This window comes from Heptranchias perlo, chromosome 3 (assembly GCF_035084215.1).
Source record: "Heptranchias perlo isolate sHepPer1 chromosome 3, sHepPer1.hap1, whole genome shotgun sequence".
In the NCBI taxonomy this organism is placed as follows: domain Eukaryota; kingdom Metazoa; phylum Chordata; class Chondrichthyes; order Hexanchiformes; family Hexanchidae; genus Heptranchias; species Heptranchias perlo.
This window is the reverse complement of record NC_090327.1, coordinates 68,872,108-68,891,895: the sequence shown is the minus strand read 5'-3', so window position 1 is coordinate 68,891,895 and position 19,788 is coordinate 68,872,108. Positions and strand designations below refer to the sequence as shown.

At 40.2% G+C, this 19,788-nt stretch overlaps 1 protein-coding gene across 4 annotated transcripts in view; it reads left to right on the top strand.

The window, feature by feature from the left end:
* The window catches only part of tox (thymocyte selection-associated high mobility group box), a 231,394-nt gene that overhangs the window by 51,097 nt on the left and 160,509 nt on the right, over positions 1-19,788 (top strand). The window contains exon 1 of one of the 4 annotated variants that reach the window (XM_067980111.1): positions 4,954-5,023. The exons of the other annotated variants lie outside the window; for them this stretch is intronic. The gene's annotated coding sequence lies outside the window, so the exon portion shown is untranslated. Of the gene's footprint in view, positions 1-4,953; positions 5,024-19,788 lie in introns of those variants that run through there. 4 annotated transcript variants of the gene reach the window in all.

The window sequence follows — 19,788 nt, the reverse complement described above, 5'->3', positions numbered from 1 at the left end:
GATATATCCCACCACCTCAACAAATATTCCTATAACAATTGAAATGGATATTGAATTCATTTGCAAAATGACAGTTAATATTTTTTCTAGCAGCTGCTATCCTGTGATGTTCTTTTTCCAGTTGTTTTTGGATTTCTTTCAGTTAGAATATCCTCGCGTCCAGAGTTATGAACTGATTTGTAGGCAAAATAGCTTATTTCTAATAACTCTGCATGAGACAGCAGTGTGATTCATTGCCTTTCTTTACAGTGATGTTACTGATTAGCAAAATTAATATATTTAAATTTATATATTCCTAGTAGTTTCAAATGCGGTCACTCAGCTTGAATATACGGCTATGTTGTGTCTCTGGGCTTAAGTAAGTGTTGGGGTTTCTCCACATTTTGTTTAGCTTATAAAATTGACAGAAGCCAATTGAGTGTAGTTTTTTATCAATAAATATCACTTTGCTTCTCAGCTCATATATCCTGCAAGATTCTGATGTTGCCAATCATGGTAATTCCTTGGCTCTGTCTACATCTATCCTTTTCACCTCTGCTGAGATTGGTACTCTGTCCTCTTTTAAACCAATATGTACTTTTAGAGCAGACACTGTTCCATAAAAGAGTTAGTGACACATGTTCATTATAACGTACCAGTAAAATAATAATGATATAAATATTGAGGTTATTCAAAATACAGTTTGATGCTATGATGGGAAGCTAATGTACTAGAGGAGTAAATGGACTTTTCCCAACCCTACTCTTCTTACATTTTTGTATAGAATCATAGAATCATAGAAGTTTACAACATGGAAACAGGCCCTTCGGCCCAACATGTCCATGTCGCCCAGTTTATACCACTAAGCTAGTCCCAATTGCCTGCACTTGGCCCATATCCCTCTATACCCATCTTACCCATGTAACTGTCCAAATGCTTTTTAAAAGACAAAATTGTACCCGCCTCTACTACTGCCTCTGGCAGCTCGTTCCAGACACTCACCACCCTTTGAGTGAAAAAATTGCCCCTCTGGACCCTTTTGTATCTCTCCCCTCTCACCTTAAATCTATGCCCCCTCGTTATAGACTCCCCTACCTTTGGGAAAAGATTTTGACTATCTACCTTATCTATGCCCCTCATTATTTTATAGACTTCTATAAGATCACCCCTTAACCTCCTACTCTCCAGGGAAAAAAGTCCCAGTCTATCTAACCTCTCCCTATAAGTCAAACCATCAAGTCCCGGTAGCATCCTAGTAAATCTTTTCTGCACTCTTTCTAGTTTAATAATATCCTTTCTATAATAGGGTGTCCAGAACTATACACAGTATTCCAAGTGTGGCCTTACTAATGTCTTGTACAACTTCAACAAGACATCCCAACTCCTGTATTCAATGTTCTGACCAATGAAACCAAGCATGCCAAATGCCTTCTTCACCACCCTATCCACCTGTGACTCCACTTTCAAGGAGCTATGAACCTGTACTCCTAGATCTCTTTGTTCTATAACTCTCCCCAACGCCCTACCATTAACGGAGTAGGTCCTGGCCCGATTCGATCTACTGCGGAGCAACAATGTTACCTGACTAAGAGAAAATGTACTTCTGCAATTTAATGCAGGAAACCTTCGGTCAAATTCTTAATGATGGTTAAAGCTAGATTAGTTCTATGAAAATTCATTGCATTGCAAAGTGCAACCCATTATTTTTGCACATGATTCATTTGTGACATTGTCCAAAGCAAAGACAGAGAAACATTAATACAAAAGAATCCTAATTCTTCTTAACCAGATACACCAGTTACACAAGAAAAGCATATCCCTTATTGCGTGGGAAAAGAGATGCTGCTTCTTATAACTTATTGGTTATTTTAGGCAATTTATTCTGAAACCTTGTGCTGCTTGAGTCACATGACTGTTGGTTTCCTGGGAAGCACACAAGGCAGATTCTAGATAGAAAAGCATGAACTTTGACCTGCATTGCACTCCAGCAGAGGGAACATGACTGGAAGAGGTTAATGTGCAAATGTTCACTAAATTCTGTTTGTCTCTAATATGCGAAAGGATATTTTCCTTTTTAAGTTAAAAATTGGAAACAGCTTGGCATAATATAGTACCATTATAAAGGAAAATTGTATAGCACACTAATGGCACCTTTACATTACAGGACTGCTGTCAATGGCAGAAACATGGTATTCACACCGCAAATGACACTTTTATTATAAAGCAGGGAACCCCCAAAGGCCCAATAGCTTCAGCGATCCACACTTCTGTGGGCCCTCATGAGCTGCTGTTGGTTCTAGCTTATATCTAAATGCGTGGAGCTGGATTTTTAATGTCTTCTTCCGCATGATTCGTTGCTTTCTGTCCACAAAGGGCCTTGATTTAGAGCGGCTGCAAAAGAAAGGTAAATGGAAGAGAGTGATGCATGGAGCCTGTGAGGTTCTGTTTGAGTAATGTTCTTCTGGGACCCCTAAATAAATTGTAAACATTCCTTAAGAAAGGGAGTTATATGGGATGCGGTGATTCTGTCTTTCAACTATGTTCTGTAGCAATTTAAACAAATGGCGACAGCTTTGGTCTTAATTATAACTTTGAGGCAGGTTTTACTAAATGAAATCAGCAGGGTTCATTAGGGTCCCATATGATGTATCAGTATTATAAAAATACCATGTTAATTATGTTCAAATGCTGCAAGTTACCTCCATTTTCCTGCAATCATAAAATGAGAGAAACCCTGTGAAGCAAATTAGTCCTAATTGAAAGAGGACTGATTAATATTTAAATAAGGCATTGTGTGAGGGATTCTGCCATGAGAAAAATAAGCTGAACATCTGAATTAATTGCATAGCAGGTTAAATTAAATTTCATATAATGGGCTGGAAGATGAGTTGGCAATGTGCTTTAGGAGTGAACACAATGGTTGAAATACCAGCCTTTTCTTTTCCTTTTGGCTGAATTCCACTTAGAACCTTGAGGCCCTACCTCTTTGTTGTCTGTCTTTCATTACACACAAAGGTACTAACAGAAAATTGCAACCACATTTTTAAAAACGTAATCCTTTTAGGAAGCAACACCTGCTGACTGTTTCTGTGAATATTTTTCACTTGTACATTTGGCTGAAAACTATTAAATGGTAAAATGATTACTGCACTTTATTTTGAAATGTAACTTGAAGGATGTGTCATAAAATATAAAGTTTAGCTATAGTTTAAATCCCTCTATGAGCCTACCGCAACTTACCTCAGTGATCTCCTTTCAGCCTTGTATTCCCGTACACAACCTCCATTTCTCAAACACCAGGCTATTCTTTGTCCCTGAACTCACCGCTCCATTATTCGTGGCTTTTCATTCATCCACCCTGCCTCTGGCCTCTTGAACTGCCTTCCTAGTTCCCTCTGATATGCCACTTCCATCCCTGCTTTCAAAAACCTCCTCAAAATCCTTCTTTTTGACCATATCTTCAGCCCCTCCATGTTCTCTTTTTCCCTCCTGTTTGCCTTTCAATTTTTTTCTCCTTAGTACAAATTACTTTGCTACATCATCCTGCACATGAGAAGCAATATAGAAAAGCAGGTTGTTGTAGTAGTTAATTGTGATTATTAATTGGTTATTAATTATCATTAACTTCTCTGCCATTGACAACTCAGTTTGCAGTGATGAGATTACTTAACGTTCTGTGTAAAAGAAATTATATCCAATGCATTAGTAAACTGTTCAAATTGGTGGTGGTGTTTTCTCTTTATTGACTTTTTCCTAGTCAAATGATCTTAATTACTGTATTTTTAAGTCATTTCTTACATGCTATTAGTAAGGTAAGGCATGCGACTATTACATCACATAGAGACACTAGTCGTAATAATAGATTTTATTGGCCAGATTCAAAGGACCTTCTAATATCATACATCATATAAGAGCGCCCCCATGTGCCCATCTTCAGCTCTTTTTCGCCTGTCATTGGCATCAGTTACATTTGCTCTCTTCTCACTTGTGAGTGATAAAAACCATTTTCATCACAAGTACTACATCTGTGTGCTCCAGATAGAGCCTATAGTTTCTTTAGATTATAAAGTCCAGGTTGGCCATTTCCAAGTCTTCAAAATAAAAGAACTTGAACTATAGTTAAAAAAAGCCTTCGGCAGAGATTGTATGATTGGTCAGCAAATTCAGGCATTAATGGGCAGGCAAGCATTCTCCCAAAAACCTTCAGATAATCCCAATTGGGACACCAACAGAAATTGCTGCTTTAACTTTTTCTATTTGCACTTCCACTCCAACCATAGTAGAACATAAAGAAGATCTGGAATGTGCAACCCTCCAACTCAACTACCTGGCACGTTGTTGTTCCAAGTGCTCAGCATTGCAGTAGTTGTTAGTGATAGACTTTGCCTAGCAGAAAGTTGTTGGCAGAGTCTCAGGAATAACATAATAAGTATCTCATCTCTGTCCTTGATTCTCATTAAAGATGTTTCCCTTTTTTTAAGCTGGGCAGTGCGTGTAAGCCAGCACAACAGAAAATAGGTAAGAGCTCAAAATAGTTTGACACACATTTCCGTATTACTAGTCCGCAGTCCAAGGCCACTCATTCTTTCTGTCGACAGATATCACGAATAGAGAGGAAAATGTTTACAATTCTTTGTGTATTTTAGTCAACACCTGACAAATGGAAAGAAGTGTGGTCAACAACCAAGGGTAAAGGAAAGGGATAGACCAGTGTCGTAATGCAGCCTCACATAGAGGATACCCTGCCAAAAATGATGCATAGTTATTGAGAAAGAAAAGCTGAGCATCCAGTTTTACAGGTTCAGGTTATTGACATCACATTCAGCAGTTTGATAACTTCCACTTTCAACACCTGAGGTGATATGTATCAATTGGTAGGACAAAATTTACCAGCTGTAAGATCCATGAGCACACCAAGACCTCAGCATTGAAGATTTACTTTTAAGAGTACAACTGTGGTCAGGACACGTCATCCATATGGAAGACTTCAGAATGCAAAAAAGGATCTGATACAGCAAGCTAGAACAGGTCAATTGGAAGCAAGGTGGGTTGTAAAGAAGATACAAGGACGTAGCTTAAACTACGTAATATCTACGTTGTCAGCTGACAAAATCTTGCAGCTGATCGCATGAGTTGGTGAGCAGTGATACATGGCGGTGTCAGCTAGTACAAGCACCAACATGTTGATCTCTTGAAGAAGCACCAACAGCAGAAACATAAACAGTAGCAGCCTGTTGAATGCCGTTAGGCTGTTTGCATCTGTGAAACATGCAGAGAGCTTGCCTGTCATATTGGCCTCATCAGCACAGTCATCAACTTATTCTCTTGCCAGCATGGGTTATCATATTCAAGGATAAAAGATTATGACCAATAATCTGCAAGAAACCTGCATAAGCTATCTACAAAAGCAAAAAGAGATTTGTTTTGTGGTGTCAGAGATAGGTAAGGATTAAGCAGTATTTTATGATCCTAATATTCGAGCATGTGTAATGTATTTTAGATGAAGAAATGTAGCTGAGCATTATTAGCTCCAATGGGGTAAATGCTGCTTCTACATCAGCTTTTCACTTCCTTGGCTGCCCCCTGAGGTAGTTCAGTGGAAAGGCAACCTCCTAAGTCCACATTCACAAAAGCAGCCTGAAAGGTTAAAACCTGTAAATTGATAGCACCATTTAATTTTTGATACTGCAATAACTTGTAGCTTTCTTTTGAAATGACAGTTACTACTGGTTGGAAATTCTGCTTGGAAAATGTCATGGCTTATAACTCTGATTTCTAACAGAGAACATAAGAACATCAGAAATAGAGCTGGAGTAGGCCATACGGCCCCTCGAGCCTGCTCCGCCATTCAGTCAGATCATGGCTGATCCTCAACCTCAACTCCACTTTCCTGCCCAATCCCCATATCCCTTGATTCCCCTAGAGTCCAAAATTTTTTCTGTCTCAGCCTTGAATATACTTAATGACTCAGCATCTAGGGTAGACAATTCCAAAGATTCACAACCCTCTGAGTGAAGAAATGCCTCCTCATCTCAGTCTTCAGTGGCCGATCCCTTATCCTGCGACTATGCCCCCTAGTTCCAAAGCAGCGAGTGGGTTGCTCTAGACCTAATCCACAATCTAAAATCCCTACCGAAGATATTGTCTGAGATTTTCCTGGACTAAGAAATAAGAATTCAGTTATTTTTTACCTCCCCAACATAAATTTGAGAAGGAAATTAGGTTGCAGCACATAGACATCAGGGGCTCAATTTTCAAATTAAAAAACAGGTGGGTTGGGGTGGGGGGACATTGAAAATTGCCACCATTTCAGACCCGTCTCCAGCCTGCCCATTTCCAGTTTTCACCGGGGCGGGCGACCAACCTTCTCCCAGGAGGCGGGTCAGGCCTTGGCTTCGAGCCTCCATTTTTCACTAATTCCTGATTTCAACCCCAGGGGTCCGGGATTCCCGGGCCTTCTGTTTTACGCCTCGTGAAAGGAGGCGAGAAGGCCCGAGAGTAACAGGTAGGTGTTTAGAAAGGCACAGCTTGTGGGCCCGGAGGAGCAGGAGTGCTTCCCCCAGGCCCAACAAGCCTACCTGCACCGACCCCACCCCCAACGATCGCGGACACCCGGCCCCCGATCCCGGACCCCCCCCGACCCCGATCCTCCCCCCGACCCCGATCCTCCCCCTGACCCTGATCCTCCCCCCGACCCTCCCTCTCAATGATCACGGACTCCCACGATGACCCCCAATCCCGACACCCCCCCATGACTGACCCCCGATCCCATCCCCCATGACTCGTGACTCCTGTGCCCACCTATGCCCCTTGCCCACCCACACCCCTCCATGCCCACCATCCCCTCCCCCGTGCCTCCCCCTCATCCATACAAACAAAGACTTACCTACAGACTTACCTGAAGACGCCCTCTCTCTGGCTGGTCTCCCATCCGACTGAGACCAGCCTGTCAATCAACCGGTCAGTCAGAGGGGAAACTGACAAAAAAAATAAAAGACGTACTTACGTCAAAATCGTAAGGACGTCCGGGAAATCCCGCACTAATGGGTTTCCCGACCTGAATTTGACCCCCCTGCTCCCTTCCTGGCTCCGTATTAAAATCACCTGCCGGAAGTGTATTGTTGAGTAGACAGAATTAAAGCTGTCACCATTGTTTATATCCTATTGTGCTAAAAATCTAGTTATTACTGTTGCTAAACAAAGAATTGTTTTTTGGCTAGTGGACATCACCTTGCATTGCTACCTGTTTGAAGGGAGAGATGTCCTGACAAAGTAATTCTACAAGAATTATACCTACTATGTGGGCTAGTTTTAAGCAGTTCTATATAGGTAACTATACAGCAGCTTTATTGGAAAAAGTTCAAATTTTAACCAAATTTGATTACTGTAGTGGTGCTTTGCTTGGGTTTACAGTGGACCGAGTAAAGGCATTACTTTGGGATGTTTACCAATGCTATGAGTAGAATACTACCATGTGGTCATTTGAAATTTGGTTTTCTGATCATATGGTGTATGAAGGTTAAGTTGCCAGTTTCTTTTCTGGTATTATTAAATCATGCAAAACTTTATCGTGAAGCACCCCTTTTTTTTGTTGGGGGCGGGGTTAAGGAAATGGCTGAGCTGTAGTAGTGATAGTCAACCAAATTCTGCCCTTTACTAGTTAAGTTTACCAAATGTTGTTAATATTCGACTACTGTTTTAAAAATGGAGTTTTTCTTCATTTCTGAGGTCTTGCCATCATTTCCTGCTTGCTGTGAGTGTTGCATGTTTGCTTGTATATATGTAGATTTTTATTGCATTGCATTCATGGCACATATCCTTGCACTCTACCAAATTGTTTGTGCTTGTGTTTGTCTTTAATAGGAAATAGAATGGTACATTTGTCGTTATTTCTAGATTTAAGGTTTTTGCAATCTTTTTGCCTCATGTTTTCGATCAGCATACAGATTTGAAACAACAATAAAAATGTAATAAAAACAGAAAATCCTGGAAGTACAAAAATCCATCAGTATCTGAAAAGAAAAAAAAGGTTCGCATTTTGGATGGAGATTCAATAATAATGTAATTATCTATGGTGCTAATGGTAACTAATGAATTTTAACTCCCCGAAGCTCCTCGAATTTATATTGTAAGTAACTGAGCAATGCAGATCATAAGGACAGCCTGGGTTTGATCCCCACTTTGTACTGAATTAGCCGATCTGAGCTGGGTGGTCATACCCCAGCAAGGAATCAACACCTTCAGGACAGGAGAAGAGAAAATTGGCAAGAAAAAAAAGGAGTGGATTTTAATTTTGCAGTTATTAACAGTTGATGATTACACAAAAGAGTGGATTTTAATTTACAGATATGAATATTGGAAAAATAATCAACTGCTATTTAAATTGTGTTAGCTGACTCAGAATAGAAAAATCTGTAAAACCATTGAGGTGACATATGCAAATCAGGCATGTATATTAAAGGTCATTAAACTGTAAGCTTATTACTTGACATTGTAGGGACATTGCAACTTAAAGAATGCATTTTTTTACAATAGACAACAGCCATGTTAGGTATACTCTCTGTTTCGATGTGCTTTTAGCAAAAGCTCATTTAGTTGTGCTTCAGGCTTGATACAATGCTACTGAACTGGATGTCGGTCAGTTCTAGTCAGATAGTCTTCTGGTGTTAATGTCAGGTGTGAAAAACTAAACAAAAATATTATTACTCTTCACTGAAGTGTTCAGTTCATTCATTTTGTATTCTCTTTAATTACATGGAGCTGTCTGAGGACCTCTGCTATTTTTTACCTTGAAACTTTTACAGGGGAAGCCCCAATCGCACTATCACATTATTTTTTTCAGACAAGTTTCAAAATAGGAGTTGTGTAGAAGTAAGATTGCATTAATACTGCAGACTGGCGTTATGCTGCGAGCTTCATATCCCCAGGTCATATTAAGGTCAGCTACAAAGGGGCTCCTCCCTCTGCAACCAATTTTTTAATGTTAGAAGAGCAGTCAGACACATCCATTCTCCGACAACATTAAAAAGATTCCATGCAAAGTTTTAAAAGTTCCCCAGTGGTGCAAAGGAAACACTGTCTAATGGTTTGACTGGACACATTTAAAATATGGCTTTGCATGGGACTGGAGTTATACTGTAAGCTGTGCAAATTCAAATCAGTGTGAGATAGCCTCTTGATGGGGATTTCAGACCATTTAGTTTTAGTCTAATCAGGATCCAACATCCAAGTTATCCTGCCACTTCCAGGTCATTGCGCAGCTGGAAACTTCCCTGCCAAAAGTGGCAGTATAACTGCAGCCTAACTTTCAACTTAAGCTTGTTCTTTGTAAAGAAGTGTTTTTTTTCCCCATGTGAGTATTTATATCTTAGCATAATAAAAGCCACAAACACTGAAGAATTGCATATCAAAAGAATTACTATTCATGTATTCAAGCTCACTGAAGCTTATTTCAGAGCAACTGGACAGTCTTTTATTGAAGAGGCAGAAACTGAGCTCAGTGCACAACAGCACTGTCATATAAGAGAAAAATACAAGTGGGCAGGTTAATGTCATTCATTACTAGCTCTGTGAATGTGGCACATTCATTTATAATTGCTAAGTTACCGAATCATTGAAAATATTTTTTTAAAATACTTATTATGTTTATACTATGATTCATTTAGAATTCCAAATTTATTCAAACTATATAATTTAACACTTATGATATTTCTTTTGCTATAGTTTAAAGCTTGGGTAATAGTTTTGCAGGCCCCAGAAAATATTTTTTTCCTTCTCCGTGCCTTTTATGAAACCAGGGAAAGAGTGCAGGATATAATTAGTTTTCAAATAAGGTGAATGTCATAATTTTTTCTTTCTTATTGGCTATTATGTTTTAAATATTTTGCAGCTGAGAAAAATAAGAAACAAATATAAGACCATTGGCTTCAAAATATCAAAACATTAATGCATAACAAAGTGAGTAAAAAGAGCATTTAAAGCAGATTACAGCAGGAAAACTATGGTGAAGTTTTACAACCTACAACAAATTGATCCTTAGTTGCAAATAACTGCAAGAAAGATATGACAGTCAGATTCTGTTTAAATTAAAATTCATTATAGTTTTCTTTCCAGTTGAGAAAAACCATAAGTTGCTATTTTGTGCGGGTGGCTACTCGAGCAGAACTGTTGTATTTGTTGCATCATGTGCATTCCAAAATAGATTAATGATGTTGGCTGTGATATTACTTTCTGTAAACTATGCAAATTCAATTTTGGGAGAGATCATTGCATATCATTCGGTTTATGGCTTGTTTACTGCCAGCTGTTTCTATTTTCAAAATCTATGCCATTTTTCTCTCTCACCATATGTGTTATGTTACATAAAATCCTGATATTCCAGGATTGTGCATGAGATGTCGTGGTTATACGTCTTCAATAAATTGAGCACTAGTTGACTTGTAATGAAGTATAATCATACTTCATTGTTCACCTATTATTTATGTTTTTTTTTATATAACTTTGCTTTAAAAGAAACCACTCAAACAATGCAGTTTAAAGAGCTTGTTTACATTGTGGCTTGAACGAAGGTAAACCCAATACAGCATATACCTTATACAGCAACATTGCATAAGATACAGCTAAACAATGTAAATAAACCTTATCTCAAGAATATTCAAAATAATCATGGGATAAAATTTAAAACTTTGTTTTTGGTAATAATTTCTTTAAAAGGGATGTCTTCAAATTCAGTTAGAATAAGCAAATAAAATGTACAAAGTGTTGTACCTCTTTAATCCATTGTAAATGTTACAAAACTGCTGATTACTCAGGTGATTATAAGCGGGCGATAAATGTCTCAAATTACAAGGAACAGTGACAGAACTACCTCATGAAAAGAATATGCAACCTCCATTATCTACTTTGTAACCATTCGGGCTGTTATAGTATATTTTCTCTTTCAACGGCTTTGCGGTGCTTCCTAGGGTAGATCTTATCCCTCACGATCATATAGTGTCTTCTAGGAGTTCGATCCTTGCAAAGGCTATGTAGCCTGGATATAACAATTAATCCAACTGCATTAAAATTGATACAGGGTTTTGATACGTTCACCTGAGGAAGGAGGAAGCCTCCGAAAGCTTGTGAATTTAAAATAAAATTGCTGGACTATAACTTGGTGTTGTAAAATTGTTTACAATTGTCAACCCCAGTCCATCACCGGCATCTCCACATCAGGGTTTTATATATGCATGTCCTTACACCTCCAGTTTCCTTAAAAGTGCAAAATAAAAGACCAGACCAGAATTGATATATGAAATTACAAATTAAATAACAATGAAGCATTAGACTTAAGCAATGACAACAGATACATACCACACAGTACCCTTTAGAATCACATTCCGGGCTGTGTTAGCATTTGCCTTTTTCAATTCCTGCTGTAATTTGAGAATGACTGGTAAATATAATTCATGGGTTTTCTCCAGCATCAATAGTCTTTTGTGGTTTTAAAAATAATTTCTCTAAATTTCCAGCTGCAGTTTTTTTTCAGGAAAATTTTCCTTCCTTTAGAACTCAGCAATAACTCTTTAAAATAGTCTCCCATCAACAACCAAAAGGATGAGCCTTTAAACTCAAATTCTCTTGGCTATCAAAAGAAAATCATTTAAACTCATGACTCAACTCCAAAATTAAATGCAATTTTATGAAGAATACTGAAAGACATGGATAATTTAAAATACAATGATATGGAACTATCCAATATATAATGCTGAGTGGCACTCCAGCAGGGTCCTCTGTTTGTTCAGCTGCAGAAGCCCCCCAGTCAAACATGCTCAGTCATTGTCTCTCTAGCTGTGCATAAATTCACACTTTATCCTGTCTACTCAATTAGACAGCAGCTCAAGGGATGAAATTCCAGGCCTTTGTAGGTTGATTTAAGCCATCTGGGATGTTATAGAAAATATGACAGGAACTATTTTAACTTTGGATACTTCAACTGATACAAGTTTCCACAAACATAACAGGACAACATTTCAACTTTTGTCAGACTTTTAAATAAAAAATAATTTTAAGTGGTACTGAGTTGACCAGATACTGTAACAACCTGGTACTGAGATGACCAGGTACTAATGGGGAATGGAGAGGGAACCTTTTTTATGAAGCTGTAGAGAGGTCTTTTCATACTCAAAGAGTAAAGGGAACCTGTTTACAAAACCTTACATTGTTGCCATCCTTTCAAGTATTAAAAATTCCTTTGTGGATAAAGGAGTGTTGATACTGCACTCTAAACAGGAAAATAGCTCCCTTTCACCCGTGTTATCCACATATTTCCAACTACGTTTGTTGGTACATCACACTGGAATTCAGCCAATATGCAATACTGAACACTGAAAGCAGGCAAAAAATATACATTTGGAGACTACTTTACCCCAAGTTTATATGAAGATTACATTGAACGTATGTGGGGTAATTTTAAAAAATTGTGCTCCCAGTTTGGAGCCTCCTTGACATTTCCTGGGTCACGACAGCACAGAACCATCTTTTTTGATGAAGTATGTACTTGCCGCTTCAACCTTCAATCATTGTAAATCCACTATTACAGAAATAATACGCAAAGCAACAGGCAATTCCAATTCCCAACTAACAGAATTTTGCACAATGTGGGCATTTGATGGTGAAGATTGGAATGGTCCAGGAGCACATAGCCCAAATTCTTGATACGCACTTCCTGTGGTTGAGGCTCCATGTCAGGAGTGTGGTTTTGTAATTACCCTGTAATGCTAATCCAGTCACATTCATGCAATGTCATTATCAAATAGCACAGAATAAGCAGTGTCCAGCTTCAAAAATGTTGATGCATAATTGCAACTTCATTTAGAAAAAAGTAAACATGAATAGAATTTAGTTTATTTCTGATCTTTTTCTTGTGCGTTTTATATACATATAGTTGCGGAAGAGTGTTGTAACATGACTCATTTTGCTGAAATTTGTTCTGCGAAGTGTACTTATTAATTTAATCAGTTACAATAACTTGAAAAAAATCAAACTGTTTTTGTACAGCTACAACACTGGCATCTATCCAACAATGTGGAAAATTGCCCAGGTATGTCCTGTCCACAAAAAGCAGAACAAATCCAATCCGGCCAATTACCGCCCCATCAGTCTAATCTCAATCATCAGCAAAGTGATGGAAGGTGTCGTTGACAGTGCTATCAAGCAGCACTTACTCACCAATAACCTGCTCACCGATGCTCACTTTGGGTTCCGCCAGGACCACTCGGCTCCAGACCTCATTACAGCCTTGGTCGAAACATGGACAAAAGAGCTGAATTCCAGAGGTGAGGTGAGAGAGACTGCCCTTGACATCAAGGCAGCATTTGACCGAGTGTGGCACCAAGGAGCCCCAGTAAAATTGAAGTGAATGGGAATCAGGGGGAAAACTCTCCAGTGGCTGGAGTCATACCTAGCACAAAGGAAGATGGTAGTGGTTGTTGCAGGCCAATCATCTCAGCCCCAGGACATTGCTGCAGGAGTTCCTCAGGGCAGTGTCCTAGGCCCAACCATCTTCAGCAGCTTCATCAGTGACCTTCCCTCCATCATAAGGTCAGAAATGGGGATGTTCGCTGATGATTGCACAGTGTTCAGTTCCATTCGCAACCCCTCAGGTAATGAAGCAGTCCGTGCCTGCATGCAGCATGACCTGGACAACATCCAGGCTTGGGTTGATATGTGGTAAGTAACATTCGCACCAGACAAGTGCCAGGCAATGACCATCTCCAACAAGAGAGAGTCTAACCACCGCCCCTTGACATTGAACGGCATTACCATCGCCAAATCCCCCACCATCAACATCCTGGGGGTCACCATTGACCAGAAACTTAACTGGATCAGCCATATAAATACTGTGGCTACAAGAGCAGGTCAGAGGCTGGGTATTCTGCGGCGAGTGACTCACCTCCTGACTCCCCAAAGCCTTTCCACCATCTACAAGGCAGGAATGTGATGGAATACTCTCCACTTGCCTGGATGAATACAGCTCCAACAACACTCAAGAAGCTTGACACCATCCAGGACAAAGCAGCCCGCTTGATTGGCATCCCATCCACCACCCTAAACATTCACTCTCTTCACCATCGGCGCACAGTGGCTGCAGTGTGTAGCATCCACAGGATGCACTGCAGCAACTCGCCAAGGCTTCTTCGACAGCACCTCCCAAATCCACGACCTCTACCACCTAGAAGGACAAGAGCAGTAGGCACATGGGAACAACACCACCTGCACGTTCCCCTCCAAGTCACACACCATCCCGACTTGGAAATATATCGCCGTTCTTTCATTGTCGCTTGGTCAAAATCCTGGAACTCCCTACCAAACAGCACTGTGGGAGAACCTTCACCACACGGACTGCAGCGGTTCAAGAAGGCGGCTCACCACCACCTTCTCAAGGGCAATTAGGGATGGGCAATAAATGCTGGCCTTGCCAGCGACGCCCACATCCCATGAACGAATAAAAAAAAAACTACTGATTTAGAAATTGCTTGTGGTTTGTTCACAAAAAAAAATCATGAACATTCAATAACTCCTTTACAGACTTTAATTGAAATCTCACCAAATTATTACGATTGAAAACCAAACTGAATTTTATCCCTGAAGTGACCCATTAGTTACTTGGACCATTTCAGTATTCATCACCTGCATTGGCAAAATTCTATTGATTGAAATTTGGAATTGCCTGTTGTTTTGTGTATTATTTCTGTAATAGTGTAATAGTGAATTGCCAAGGTCATAGAGATAAGTATATACTTCAGGCAACAAGATGATTCCTGTGGTGTTGTGAGCTTGGAAATGCATCTTTAGCAAATAGCTAAGAAGTTGTGAAAAGACATATTCTGGAGTTTTGCTTGATTGACTTTGAAGATCAGGGAGGAATTCTGCAGAACTTTCCCTTTGTTATTAATTAAGTGGTGTAAAGTCCATGATAACGATAGATTATGTGACGTGGGCTTAATAGACAGAACAGATTTTTTTGTTATGTTACTTTTTCGTGAACATATTTTCCTTCCAATATTCCCCTTTCCTTTTTGAAGATGCTGAAGTGGGGTTTAGTTTCACAGACATTGGTCACCTTACCCAAGTAGCTATTCTTGGTGTGAGAACCTAGCTCAAAAGTGTTGGTGGACTATTCAAACATGGGGGGAGTCAGAGCCATCCTGACATCCACGCAAGTATTCTTTCCAGCAGCGGTCACTGGAAAGCAGGACACCTGGCTGATTAGTCCCCTCCTTAGTCCAAGGTTACTAAGATCATACGTAGTACCTCTAATGCCATTTGGTTAGATGTCAGCAAACATATCTGTTTCAATAGCTACAACAACAAAGCTAAATGTTCATTAATTTAAAAAAATTCTTAACTAGAAGGAGCCTTCCATTTGTGGGGTGTGGCGAGGGTGGGCTTTGATTTATAGTACTCTATGCGGTATAGATGACCTATTTAGTATGTGTTGTCATTGGTTCCCCAGTAGTTCAATGGGGAAGGGAGCTATGTAACCTTGTGTGTTCATGCAACATATGAAGTACGGAAATAAAAATTGACAAAGTTGTTACCTTTGTGAGCAGTTCAATCTACTTTAAAACACGTTGGTAAAAATAATGCACTGTGGTACTGAAGTTCAGATTTCAACTTTAGTTTTTCAATATAGAATATGGCTAGAAATTACTGAAAAAATAAACAGAGATTACTAACAATATTTTGGAAATCAGTAGTATTTTGAAAATCACTGGAAGAGTGATTTAATTACATGTAAGCAGCCTAAAGTTAAAAGTCCTGATCAGATGTGTATGCTTCCAGTTCAGAAGTGGAATGCTCTCCAAACCATGCGCTTCAGTATTGCAATACCAGATTTCTACTATTATGGAGAATATTATGCCAGTATCCTGGATATTTTTGTAACTGTATTCTAATGATGATAAGGGACGCTAAATTGGGCTGTGTAGTGCCCATTGTTTCAGCGCTATGTGGTTTCCTGGAGATCCAAGATGGCATCTTGGATGCGCATGTATGCTTCTAGCATGACATGTGCCAGACGCCATCTTGGTAAAGGGTTTAGCGCATGCACAAATAATGAACTCCGGCATCATGTAAAGTAGGGAGAAAATGCATTTGATCAGTGTGCAACGCTGATTTAAAGTGATAGACACATTTTGGCACTTAACGTTCCATTCAACACACAGTCTTAAACACAACCATCTAAACAGTGCCTGGAGGACCCCCCCCCCCCCACCACTGTGTTATTTAAAGGGACCATACAGGATTTACAGGTTAGTGGCTGGATTATTGCTTCTGGCTGCTGATGCATTTGGAACTGTTTTTGGAGGTCTCCTATACTTGAATACTAGGACGAGGGATCATAGCCTAACATTTAAAGCCAGGACGTGCAGGAGTGAAGTTAGGAAATGCTTTTACATGCTAAGGGTGGGAGAAGTTTGGAACACTCTTCTGCAAAGGGCAGTTGATGCTAGCTCACTTGTGAATTTTAAATCTGAGATTGATAGATTTCTGTGAACCAAGGATATTAAGGAATATGGGGCTAAGGTGGGTATATGGAGTTAGATCACAGTCCAACCATGATCTCATTGAATGGCGGAACAGGCTTGAGGGGCTAAATGCCACTGCCACTTGCTGCCTCCTGTAATGCGTCATCTTCTCCTGCAAGAAAGTGGGACGTGTGTCTGGGTGATGTGCCTGTCATGGTTGGATAGCTGCCAGTGTGTGTGGCCTGTGAGTTGTGGGTGGGCTGCTTGCAACAGTGATAATGTGTGAGGGTGAGAGGAAGCATCTGATTGGAAGAGTTGAGTACTGATGGAAAGAGTTTGTTGGTCGGTGGGTGATGGGGGGGGTGTAGTGCGTGGAGCAGTGGGTGCAGCTAGTGGTGCAATTGGTAGGAGATGCCACTTGACAGTTGACCTCACCTCACCTTGACCACTCGTGTCAAAGCATTGAACTTCTTCCTGCATTGCATCTGTTTTTGTCGTGCTACGCACCTGGCATTGACTGCTGCCTCCCACTGCCTTTTGGGTATATATCTGGAGGGCCTCTTGCGCCCACCCCTCCCCCCCAGCGGATATAGGATGGCCCTCCTTCCCTCCTTCTATCCATCTCTTGCACCAAGGCCTCTAATGCGTCAGCTGAGAACCTTGGTGCACGTGCTCTCGCAGGCCCGGTACAAACTCGGACTGGCAAATTGGTGAGGTCTGGCATGCCGATTGGAGGATGTGGAATTTAGTGGTGCGCAACCTTTATTCAATGTTTTAAAATCACTCAACAGTTTGTAAACATAGAGACAGGACCTGCTTCAATGTTTTATGTGTGTGATGTCTGATCTCCATTCAGACTCCGTGCAGACAGCAGACTGTTATTTTTAGTGAATTACAGGTACCGGCTATCATTAAGAGATTTTGGACAGCTGTCAGAGACAGCCTGCCTTTAAGAGATTCAGGCTCCCCCTGCTGGTGGGAAGTTCAAATGTCGTTGAATCCTCATGTCAACGCAGGTTTTTAAAGCCTGTCTGAGGTAAGTGCAGAGGCAGGACGATGGAAGCGCCAGGCATAGGTTAATAGTGGATCGCGATACCTGCGCCCGGTTTTGGGGGTTAACCAATTTCCCCCATGATATCTGGCTTTTCTCAACATAAATCCAGTCTCATTTTAAATTAGTTGTGTTATTTACGCTGTCAATCAGGACAATATTTTGTATATTCTTCTGTGCATCATATTTAACAACTCAATAATAGACAAAGAATTGAGAGGAAAGCTGATACACTAACCACCATAAATATTCAGAGTTCTGTTATCACGGTGTCCTCATTTCTCAGTGTGTGCATGTTTTTGGAACCCGCCTGTGTAGACAAAAGCCAGCAGGCTTGAAATTACACGACTACTGGGTCTTTTACTGTACTACCAGTTGTACAGAGGGAAAAACCAAGATCCCATGGGGATTAACATGCATGAGACTAGGATATGTTGAAAGATCGATTGTGAAAAAAGACAGTAAAAGACAACAGGAGAAAAAAAAGGAGAAAGAGAAAGAAGATGAGAGGAAAATATTTATTAAAGAATATGAGGCAGATTTTCTTGTCATTGCACCTTGCCATATTGGATTGCCTTGTTTCAGTGCATAAAGGCAAATTGGGCAGGCAGGACTGCATACCTGTAAGAGAGCTCAACCAATTATCCAACCATTAATTTAAAAATTGGAAACATCAACATAGCAATTTACAAAGGTAAATGTTGACAGAAAAAGTAGACCAATATTCATGATAATAGGAAGTAAGATTTGTGGATATGCAAGATTTTTCCCTTCTCCAACCCATTCTGTCTTGTGCTTCTCTCTTCAATTCTTCACATTCTTCGAGCGGTCCAGAAGCAGCCTTCTTTTCCTCCCTCTTGGTCTTTTTCCTTACATCCATCCTTCTATCACCACCTTCAACATCCCATCCCTTCACAGCGTATGCACAATCCAATTCATTTGCCTTTTTTCTGATAACATCAATCAAACTACGTTTTTCTTGTATCATTGTCAACACCACCTCATTACTTTTCTTGCCTATCTCCTTTACGTTCTCCATGTGTCTCCAAACCCACATCTCAAAACTCTCTAGAAGCCTGGCTTTCTCTTTCCTCAGCATCCATGTTGCAGCACCACACTCTATATCAAACTCTTCACTAATCTTTTCTTTAGTTCTCTATTCAGTTGTCCAGTCAATATTAACATAATTAACATAAATTGACTAAAACAGTTACTATATTTCATAGTCCTGAAATGCTTCGATTGGGGAAGGCTGTAAGCCCGTATTTGCAGTTACAGGGCAGGAATTTGGGCTGGGTTCCATGTCCGCAGGGTTTCCACACCAGACGCAACACATTTAGTTTCAGGATGCACTGAAGAAGTGCCCGCCCTCCCAGTGGCAGCGCTTATACATCACAAAGTTAGGCAGGATGACATCACTGTGAATTCCGTCTTCTTATACCACCCATGAGAATGTGTGCCACTATTTAAAAGACCCAGTTTTTTAAGACCTGCTTATCAAGGCAGAAATACTTGTTAAAGGGAAACTGCTAAAGTGGGATTGCACCTTGAGACTTTTGGCCATATCTTAGGACTGATTGCAGATATTGGAAAAAATGTCAATGGAAAGTTCACCAAAGATCTGCCTCCTCCCAACCTCTCTATAGTTTAAGTTAAATCCTTACTCCTCACATCATAACCCTGAGCCTCAATATCAGCACATTACCGTTCCCCATTGTCTTACAAGAAAACCAAATACCAAACAATCTTTATATCAAACATTCCGATGATTTATTACTAATATTTACAAAAAATATTAGTTGTTTTTTTCACTGCACACTATTCATGATTATACGAGCTTTCCTCACCCCTATTCTAACACTGCTTCTACGTGCCACCTGAGGGCCTGGGGTTTGAGATGTAGGTGACTGCTTCAAAATAGTATGATCCTCTTGGGATAGAGGTGGTCCTTCTCTCAGGGCCCCCAAATCCTGGGATGGACACAGGACAGGTTGACTATTTGTCTTGGGCACCTTGGCATCCTGGTTCTACAAAGTTGAAGGTTTCTGTGGGGAGCTGATGGAGTGCTTCAACATGCACACCGGCTACTCCACTGGTGTTAGGGACAGGATTCAGGTTACCAGCAATCATTGGAAAAACGAACCTCGCAAAATCAGAAATATCCTTAAATTGCTAAGAGAGAGTTAACCGATTAGGCTATAGTCCTTCCAAGATGTTGCCCTGTACACGATTGCTTGGTTCCAGATT